At 34.4% G+C, this 11,066-nt stretch overlaps 2 long non-coding RNA genes across 2 annotated transcripts; both read right to left on the bottom strand.

Moving 5' to 3' along the window:
- Positions 1 to 1,666: 1,666 nt before the first annotated feature.
- On the bottom strand, positions 1,667 to 4,280 carry LOC130466751 (uncharacterized). The gene is made up of 3 exons (XR_008926902.1): positions 3,128 to 4,280; positions 2,864 to 2,921; positions 1,667 to 2,219 (listed from the first exon to the last, which is right to left on the bottom strand). It is a non-coding gene; the product is annotated as an uncharacterized lncRNA (long non-coding RNA).
- A 2,523-nt stretch (positions 4,281 to 6,803) lies between these two features.
- LOC130466750 (uncharacterized) lies at positions 6,804 to 9,228 on the bottom strand. The gene is made up of 3 exons (XR_008926901.1): positions 8,072 to 9,228; positions 7,808 to 7,865; positions 6,804 to 7,163 (listed from the first exon to the last, which is right to left on the bottom strand). It is a non-coding gene; the product is annotated as an uncharacterized lncRNA (long non-coding RNA).
- Between the last annotated feature and the right edge of the window lie 1,838 nt (positions 9,229 to 11,066).

Below are 11,066 nucleotides of genomic sequence, written 5' to 3'. Positions count from 1 at the left end.
AGGTAATAAAGGTGGGATTATTAAAAAATATGTCGTAGGTGGGCTTAATAAAAGAAAATCGGTCAAAGATTGGATTAATATTACCAAATTTTCCTATTGCAAAAAGTATACTTCTTATATTGCTTGTATACAATTATGATGCGTGTTTACCGATAGAAGTCTGACTAGATTATATTTTTTTAAAAAAATAATCATTGTAATTGCGTGTTTACCGAAGATAAGATTTATTTCTGCTAAAAGTAATAATCAAATAAGTGCAAAACTAGAAAACGTCTACAAGGTCTGGCACAAATAGACAAAAAAAAGATTTCCATATAAAAAAAAAATATGATACTCCCTAATAAGGCTAGCCTACAAAGGCAATAGTTGGGTAAAGCTAAAATTTATAAGATCGTATTGATAAAAGATACTAAAATAAAAAATACTTTTATATCCCAACAATATGGATTATTGTTTTTCAAAAGACAAACTCATTATTTATATATATACCACGTAGGTTATTTAAACATTAGGAGGTTGCAATTAACATAGAATTAGTGGATTAATATATTACGTAGTATCAAAAGTTTGAAATGTACGAGTTTTTGAATAAGTTTATATATTAAACAAATCCGTGCATCGCACGGGCTTACAATTGGTATACATATAAAGGAGGCATATTTGCTGAAAATTTAGAGCGCCACCTAGGATTACTAATGATTTCGGCCAATGAAAAATGAGATTTCTAATTTATTTTTGAATTAAAAAAATCAATTGCCACGTAGATAATTACTTAGATGCCACGTAGATATTCTAATTAATTAATTACTAATATATACAACTCCATCTCAAATCAAACACTCTAAAATTAAAAGATAAATCTAAAATAAATTTCATCCAAAATCAAACACTAATCTAAAATAAAATAAATATAATATAATTTAAAATCAAACATTAATCCAATATTAGAGCACCACGTAGGATATCTAATGGTTTCGGCCAATGAAAAATAAAATTTCAAAATTAATTTTGAATTAAAAAAAGTCGAGTGCCACATAGATAAATAATTAAGTGTCACGTAGATATTTTTATTAATTAATTATTAATATTACGAATATACAACTTCATCAAAAAACAAACACTCTCATAATTAAAAAAATAAATCTAAAATAAAATTCAATGCAAAATCAAAAAGTAATCTAATCTAATATATAAAATTGGTATATACAAAGGAGTTCTATTTAAAGGGGAGTTTTTTGGAGAGCATTCGGAGTGCCAATTTTTCTAGGAGTCTAAATAATAAATAAATACTTAGTAAAAGATAATAATAGATAAATTTTATTAGGAGTCAACTACCATGTTCTATATAATAATACGGCTACATTAGACACAAAAAAAAAATTACTGACTGATCGATATATGTGATGAGGTATTCAATTAATCATGACGATCCAACCCCTTTAATGTATTGATCCGTGCATCGTACGAGCTTAAATCTATTATAAAGGAGGCATATTTGCTGAAATATTAGAGCGCCACCTAGGATTACTAATGGTTTCGGCCAATAAAAAATAAGATTTCTAATTTATTTTTTAATTAAAAAAATTGATTGCCACGTAGATAATAATTAGGTGCCACGTAGATATTTTAATTAATTAATTACTAATATATACAACTCCATCTAAAATCAAACACTCTAATATTATTAAAAAATAAATCTAAAATAAAGTTCATCCAAAATCAAATACTAATCTAAAATAAAATAAATAAAATTCAATTTAAAATCAAACATTAGTCCAATATTAGAGCGCCACGTGGGAAATCTAATGGTTTCGGCCAATGAAAAATAAGATTTCAAACTTAATTTTGAACTAAAAAAGTCGAGTTCCACGTAGATAAATTGTAACGCCCCGACTTCTAAACACCATTAATTAGGTTAATTATCTTTAGTTAGCAGCGGAAAACCCTAGCTTAGTCGGAGCGTCACATGCGGTATCTCCCTCGTGGAAAATACAAGGCGATATAACCTTTTTAAATCACTAAATAAACTTTAATAACGAAATACTTCTATCATTGATTAAATATTAATATAAAAGTCTAACTCAATTCTTGAAATTAAACTTAGAGTTTAATTAATGCATCCATTATTACTAGTGAGACATAGTTATCTTTACTAAACATCGATCGTGAATTTGGTGGTTGCATCCTCACTCTAAGGCATCCCATGATCTTCTTCGTACCTAAAACAAAAGCAATATCGTGAGCCGAGGCCCAGTAACATACTACCCTAACAGCGTAAACTCATTTCAATTCATTTTATTTACTTTGCAATCAGGGAGAATAGAATATAGTAAAACACTTTCATAAATGCATTATAATAAAACATAATTTATAACTTGAAACTTTAATAGTTCCCATTATCTTTCATAAAACATTCATTTTACTTGGTAACTGACAAGTTAGCCTTGCGGGACGTCTCCCACCTTGCGATAGTCCTCAAGGAGCACTCTCCCTTGTTGGACATACGCCCGTACCTAATTAGTTTTTTTTTTTTTTTAGCTTGCGGTAACCCTCAAGGAGCACTCTCCCTTGTTGGGTGTCCCGCGGTACGGCGGTACGTGCACGACCTAGAAATAGTAACCCCACTAACTGCCAGAACCGGTTACACTTTTATTTATCATGTTTCGTATCTTATTCGTTACTCATAAACATCATTCTTATAAAATCATTCACAAACACATTTAAATATCATCATTCATAAAACACACTTATAAACATATTTCATATCCCACAATCCTATAAAAACATATCCTTATAAACATATTTCATAATCTCATAAAACACATTTTATAAGGGGATTGTGGGTGTTAGCAATAGATGTTACCTCAACCGTAGTTTATACTTCCTGTTCGATGGACCGTTCTTCCTGAGCTCCGAGAATACTTATACGATTAAATTACCAAAATTAGTAATTATATACAATTATGAATATAGTTGTTAATAATCATATTTTAGAAAAACAAGTTTTATAAATTATGTAAATCCATTTTGAATAAGATATAAAATCCTTTATTGTTAGAGTATTATCATACTTGAAGAATCTATTAGGAGTATTACTTGTATTACGTAGAATAGCATTAAAACTTACCCAATTTGTCTTTAGTGGTTGGTAAGTATAGTTGACTTTTTTTTTTTTTTTTGAAAAGAAAATATTAGCAGCATATTAATTGGGATTTGGAGCAAGGTCCCAACCACCTGGTTTCACATTAGACGAAACAGAGGCAAGAAAAAGGAGAGGTGAGGCGTGCGTGAGTTAGCGGCAACATCACTAGGGTGACACATGGAGGTGGTCAGGTGGTCGGAGTTTCTGGGCGGCAAAGTTCAGTGGTGCTTCCACCGGTGAGGTGATGCGGTGGTGACAATGGTGGTGGTTCGCGGCGGCGAAACAGCAAGGAAGGGGGAAGGGTCGTGCGAACGGGGAAAGCAGGGAAATGGGTGTTTCCGGTCGATTATGGGCGGCGAAAGAGGTGTACAGGTAGTGAGGGTGGCTGGGAAAAGTGGGCGGAGTGCGGTGGTTGCGGCACGGTGGCGGAACAGCAAGGGAAAGGGAGTGCGAACCGGGGAGGGGATGCGGGGGTGTTTGCGGTGGTGGAAGTAGTTGCAGTGGCAGAGCTGCGGTGTCTATGGTGGTGGCCACAAGAGGTGGCGTTGGTGGTTTGTTTCGAAACAGGGGAATAGCTAGAGGACTTGAGGTTTTTTGTTAGATTACTCCACCGAATTGTTGTGAAAATGGGAAACAGATTTCATCTCTATTTATAAGGTAATTGGAATTCAATGGACATCACCCATGATCTCAGCATGGAAGTAGAGTAAAGAAGAAGGAGAGGTACTTGGGGGTCAAGAAAATGAACTTAGACTGCATTGTGGGTAAAGAGGAGTCAAAGAAACTAGGAAATTTTGACCCTTATTGTACCCATACACGTAGGAGAAGGGGGGAAAGCTAGGGGATTTCCCTTTTTTTTTTTTTTTAAAATAGCATTTTGGGTTATTTCATAGGGTGGGTAAAATTCAGAAATTCCTTTGCTATATTTAGGAATCCTATATAAATAGAAATGTTTAATTAAAAACAGATTGTGAAATAATTCTTTAATAAATATCGTTAACATAAAATAAATTTAGTTTTCGAATAATATAGGAACGTTCCGAAATTATTAAAATCCTTTATAAACTACGAAATAATAATTAAGATTTAAAAGGTAGCTTAAGCTGGTAAATATTAAATTATAAATCTAAAATAAATAAATCGTGTAACAATATTAAAATTCAAGCGACATAAAACTTCGTAAACTAAAATTAAGTTCGAAATTAGGATTTAAAACGGTTTTAAGCTAAGTAGAAATAATTAAGCATAATTAATCAAGTTTTAAAAAAAATTCGGGGTATTACACTCTTACCCCCTTAGAAAAAATTTCGTCCTCGAAACTTGAAAATTAAACCTATAAAATGATTGTTCAGAATCGAAAATATTCGAAATAAAAGTATGACATTTTATTTTAAAACCAAGATCTCACAATTGTATATCAATTCCGACAATGTCTAGCTTTATTTCTGCATCTTCTTTGATGACTCAGCTTCAACTCGAGACCTAGAATTGAAGAGTAAAGAATACAAAAGGGGCAAAATTATATATCGACCCTTAATCGTCATTAAGGTCAATTACATTCTGCCAGCATCTTTCGTACCTCCACTTTACTTCATAAAATAGGATCGAGGAGCAAAGAACATAAAAGGGGCAAACTTGTTAGCTTAGACTAGGCTCCCATTTTACTTTGTGATATCTTGTTTGAAAATATTTTTCTTACCAAAAATAGTAATATTTAATGCAAAATTTATGACTTTGAAAATGAGAATAAATATTTATCTAACAATTGCAATACTCAAATAATTCGTAAAAGTCATTTATTATAACAATCTCATACTCTGAGCTCAGGAGAACGTCCACCGAAGTCGGCTTCCATGTATAACGATTAGATTACCAATACAATCATGTCAGCATAAACATAATCCATAAAGCATATCATAAAGACATAATTCATTAATTGAAAATTTTCACATTCAACATAAGCATAACATTCATAATCATTCGATCTAACACACGAGCATGGTTGATTCATAACACGTTTACATAAAACCTCGTGATTCGTACATTATATTGTTCTTAGGCGACTATCTGGAGATGTTGCGTTTTCGTTTGCTCTTGAGCTTCTTTGCTGCAGGAATCTTGTCGTTGACTTTCTTTATTCGATTCGTTTTGATTTCGATCTCCTATCTTTTCCTCTATGTTGAATAACTTCGTTGACTACGTTCGTTGCAGGGGTTCGAGTCAATCACGTGATAGAAAATACATCGTTGGACATACGACTTCGATCGTTACTTATTCTTAGTATTTCAGGTAGACAACCCTCGTATTTCGCGGATAATGCTAAGTCATCAAATGTGCCTTTATCAGAAACAATCTATCTTCCAGAAAACTTAGTTCAGACTACCTGGTTTTATAGACATGTCGTTTTGTCGATTTCCTATTCTCAATTTCATTGCATTCCTCAATCATTCATAACTCATTTCGAATTTCATAACATTCATTGATATCATCAACCTGATACACATACTAATTCTTGATAACTCATTATGGTAGAATCCTCAAAACTTTAAATGCAAACTCAATTTCGTCTTTTCGATCACCACAAAACATGTTTTCCCATAACATTTTGCAAACCTTAAATTATCTCTCTTAGCTTTCTTTATGGAGATTATCAAGCATCCTTTCAGATAAATACATAAAAAAACAATCCTTATAAATTATGCGGAATGGTAATCTAAGAATCGATTTCAATCGTAACTTCAATGCTTTAAACCTCGATTTAATTGTTGATTCGCCACTTACGAAATACAAACTCATGCTCTTTCGATACTCTATTATTCAATCTTTTGATATACTAATTCCTGATAACTCCTTTTGATAAAATCCTCAAAATCTTATTCATATGTCAACTAAAACGGGTCTTCTACCCTAACTCATGTGGTTCATAACATTTATGTATAACTTCTTAGCTTCCTTAATAGAGGCATATCAATCATCTTTTAGATACTAGACTTTTGTACTTATACACCAAAATAATTATCATGGATAACACGGGAAGGTAACCCTAGAATCAATTTCATTCATAATTTGAACACTATAAACCTATAATAACCTTAACTTAATTAGTGATCCACCACTCGTGAAATACAACCTTATGCTCGTTTGATACTTAAACATTTATACTATCCTTAAAGATTCCATAACCATAAAAATTCCTCAAAACAATTCATATCCACAAAATCTTTGTGTTCGCACCGTGCTTTAACTTAACTTCTTTCAAGAAAACAGTAATGCTTAAACTTTGCCTAGTCTGTCTAGGGTAGGAAACTCATAACATGATAAACATGAAAACATGGGAAGTTCGGATCCAAAGCGAGAGAGATAAATTGAAATAATACTAATGTTGGCGCCATCGTGAATGTTGCGCTTGTTGTGAGCTTCGTTCATGGCATCGTTAATGCCCTCGACAATCGATATTTCGCATAATATATTCAATCAGGAAAACATAAATAACAGGAGAATAAATCCCTTTAATCCCGTTCCTACACTCACACTCATTCCATTTTAACTTGAATTGATTTTAAAATATTCTTTTTAACTTATTCCTTAAAATTCTTGCTTAAAGCCTAATGAATTTTATTTCGTGCAAAACCCGTAAGGTTTAGCACTTATGGTCGCAGAACCTTGGCTCTGAATACCAAACTGTAACGCCCCGACTTCTAAACACCATTAATTAGGTTAATTATCTTTAGTTAGCAGCGGAAAACCCTAGCTTAGTCGGAGCGTCACATGCGGTATCTCCCTCGTGGAAAATACAAGGCGATATAACCTTTTTAAATCACTAAATAAACTTTAATAACGAAATACTTCTATCATTGATTAAATATTAATATAAAAGTCTAACTCAATTCTTGAAATTAAACTTAGAGTTTAATTAATGCATCCATTATTACTAGTGAGACATAGTTATCTTTACTAAACATCGATCGTGAATTTGGTGGTTGCATCCTCACTCTAAGGCATCCCATGATCTTCTTCGTACCTAAAACAAAAGCAATATCGTGAGCCGAGGCCCAGTAACATACTACCCTAACAGCGTAAACTCATTTCAATTCATTTTATTTACTTTGCAATCAGGGAGAATAGAATATAGTAAAACACTTTCATAAATGCATTATAATAAAACATAATTTATAACTTGAAACTTTAATAGTTCCCATTATCTTTCATAAAACATTCATTTTACTTGGTAACTGACAAGTTAGCCTTGCGGGACGTCTCCCACCTTGCGATAGTCCTCAAGGAGCACTCTCCTTTGTTGGACATACGCCCGTACCTAATTAGTTTTTTTTTTTTTTTAGCTTGCGGTAACCCTCAAGGAGCACTCTCCCTTGTTGGGTGTCCCGCGGTACGGCGGTACGTGCACGACCTAGAAATAGTAACCCCACTAACTGCCAGAACCGGTTACACTTTTATTTATCATGTTTCGTATCTTATTCGTAACTCATAAACATCATTCTTATAAAATCATTCACAAACACATTTAAATATCATCATTCATAAAACACACTTATAAACATATTTCATATCCCACAATCCTATAAAAACATATCCTTATAAACATATTTCATAATCTCATAAAACACATTTTATAAGGGGATTGTGGGTGTTAGCAATAGATGTTACCTCAACCGTAGTTTATACTTCCTGTTCGATGGACCGTTCTTCCTGAGCTCCGAGAATACTTATACGATTAAATTACCAAAATTAGTAATTATATACAATTATGAATATAGTTGTTAATAATCATATTTTAGAAAAACAAGTTTTATAAATTATGTAAATCCATTTTGAATAAGATATAAAATCCTTTATTGTTAGAGTATTATCATACTTGAAGAATCTATTAGGAGTATTACTTGTATTACGTAGAATAGCATTAAAACTTACCCAATTTGTCTTTAGTGGTTGGTAAGTATAGTTGACTTTTTTTTTTTTTTTTTGAAAAGAAAATATTAGCAGCATATTAATTGGGATTTGGAGCAAGGTCCCAAACCACCTGGTTTCACATTAGACGAAACAGAGGCAAGAAAAAGGAGAGGTGAGGCGTGCGTGAGTTAGCGGCAACATCACTAGGGTGACACATGGAGGTGGTCAGGTGGTCGGAGTTTCTGGGCGGCAAAGTTCAGTGGTGCTTCCACCGGTGAGGTGATGCGGTGGTGACAATGGTGGTGGTTCGCGGCGGCGAAACAGCAAGGAAGGGGGAAGGGTCGTGCGAACGGGGAAAGCAGGGAAATGGGTGTTTCCGGTCGATTATGGGCGGCGAAAGAGGTGTACAGGTAGTGAGGGTGGCTGGGAAAAGTGGGCGGAGTGCGGTGGTTGCGGCACGGTGGCGGAACAGCAAGGGAAAGGGAGTGCGAACCGGGGAGGGGATGCGGGGGTGTTTGCGGTGGTGGAAGTAGTTGCAGTGGCAGAGCTGCGGTGTCTATGGTGGTGGCCACAAGAGGTGGCGTTGGTGGTTTGTTTCGAAACAGGGGAATAGCTAGAGGACTTGAGGTTTTTTGTTAGATTACTCCACCGAATTGTTGTGAAAATGGGAAACAGATTTCATCTCTATTTATAAGGTAATTGGAATTCAATGGACATCACCCATGATCTCAGCATGGAAGTAGAGTAAAGAAGAAGGAGAGGTACTTGGGGGTCAAGAAAATGAACTTAGACTGCATTGTGGGTAAAGAGGAGTCAAAGAAACTAGGAAATTTTGACCCTTATTGTACCCATACACGTAGGAGAAGGGGGGAAAGCTAGGGGATTTCCCTTTTTTTTTTTTTTTTTAAAATAGCATTTTGGGTTATTTCATAGGGTGGGTAAAATTCAGAAATTCCTTTGCTATATTTAGGAATCCTATATAAATAGAAATGTTTAATTAAAAACAGATTGTGAAATAATTCTTTAATAAATATCGTTAACATAAAATAAATTTAGTTTTCGAATAATATAGGAACGTTCCGAAATTATTAAAATCCTTTATAAACTACGAAATAATAATTAAGATTTAAAAGGTAGCTTAAGCTGGTAAATATTAAATTATAAATCTAAAATAAATAAATCGTGTAACAATATTAAAATTCAAGCGACATAAAACTTCGTAAACTAAAATTAAGTTCGAAATTAGGATTTAAAACGGTTTTAAGCTAAGTAGAAATAATTAAGCATAATTAATCAAGTTTTAAAAAAAATTCGGGGTATTACATAAATAATTAAGTGCCACGTAGATATTTGTATTAATTATTTATTTATATTACGCATATTACAATTTCATCCAAAAACAAACACTCTCATAATTTAAAAAAAATCTAAAATGAAATTCAATGCAAAATCAAAAACTAATCTAATATAATATTATATATATAAAGGGGGCATATTTGTGTTAGGTTATGATACATATGAATAAACATAAATCATGCGGAAAAACCATAAAGCCAGGAAACATATTATTTACACATAATCATTTAGCATAATTCAGATGGATACACTTTGTAGCGTGCCCTCCCTAGCTGCGCCCGAACCGAACAAGAACAAGTCTTTAGGACTCCAAGTGTCGTCCCTCCGTAGATAGTCCACAGCACGTCCGGATCCGCCTTAAGCTTGACCAACTAGAATCGCCCTTAAGGTTACTAGGATTTTCGGCTATTTGGGTTGCAAGTGTTTGGCTGATTTTTGCTTGAAAATCTTACCTTTTGAATACTTCAAATCTCGATGTAAATATGTGACCCTAGGCACCTATTTATAAAGTTTATGGAAAGGAATTATAATCCTACTAGGATATGGATTTATTAATTAGAATCCTATTAGAACTCTAAATAATAAATTTAATCTTTTAGGATTAGGATTTAATCAATGCACGAATTCCAATAGGATTAGGATTCGTTACGAACACGAGTGTTGCACGACCACGAGGAACGCACGCACCCGCGCAAGCCTTGCGGCCCACACGAGCAGGCGCTGCCTCGCAGCCCACGAGCATAAGCCCGCGCGCGCCTATGGCCTTGCTGGTCCTGGCCTTGCGCTGGGCCTGGCGAGGCTGTGGCAGCTCCGTGTTTGGGCGCTTGGCTTGCTAGGCGCGGGCCTGGCTTCGTGCTGGGCCTTCCTCTAGCAAGCCTCGTCCGATGCTAATTCGTACGATGCGCTTCCGATTAAATTCCCGGTTCCGGAATTCATTTCCGATACGAACAATATTTAATATTTCCGATTCCGGAATTAATTTCCGTTTCGAACAAATATTTAATGTTTCCGTTTCCGGAATTATTTTCCGATTCCGATAATATTTCCGATTCTGACAATATTTCCGTTTCCGGCAATATTTCCGATTTCGGCAATATTTCCATTTCCATTAATATTTTCCGATACGTACCATGTTTCCGTTTCCGGCAACATCTAGGACTTGGATAATATTTATATTTCCGATACGATCCATATTTCCGTTTCCGGCAATATCATCATTTCCGGAGTATTCATTTGCTTGCCATTGACGATCTTAGCTCCCACTGAAACCAAGATCCGTCGATTCCGAATATTCATAGATGGAGTATTTAATGACATTAAATACTTGATCCGTTTACGTACTATTTGTGTGACCCTACGGGTTCAGTCAAGAGTAAGTTGTGGATTAATATCATTAATTCCACTTGAACTGAAGCGGCCTCTAGCTAGGCATTCAGCTCACTTGATCTCACAGAATTTATTAACTTGTTAATTAATACTGAACCGCATTTATTAGACTTAATATTATATGCATACTTGGACCAAAGGCATTATTTCCTTCAGTCTCCCACTTGTCCTTAGGGACAAGTGTGCATTTCCTAATTCCTTTGTCGCTCGATGCTTGCTCTTGAACATAAGGTAAGAGTTGCCATCCTTATTATGTCCAGAGGTGTTTCTCGGT

This window comes from Spinacia oleracea, chromosome 2 (genome assembly GCF_020520425.1).
Source record: "Spinacia oleracea cultivar Varoflay chromosome 2, BTI_SOV_V1, whole genome shotgun sequence".
NCBI lineage: Eukaryota > Viridiplantae > Streptophyta > Magnoliopsida > Caryophyllales > Amaranthaceae > Spinacia > Spinacia oleracea.
The sequence above is the reverse complement of the archived record's forward strand: the minus strand, read 5'-3'. Positions and strand labels throughout refer to the sequence as shown.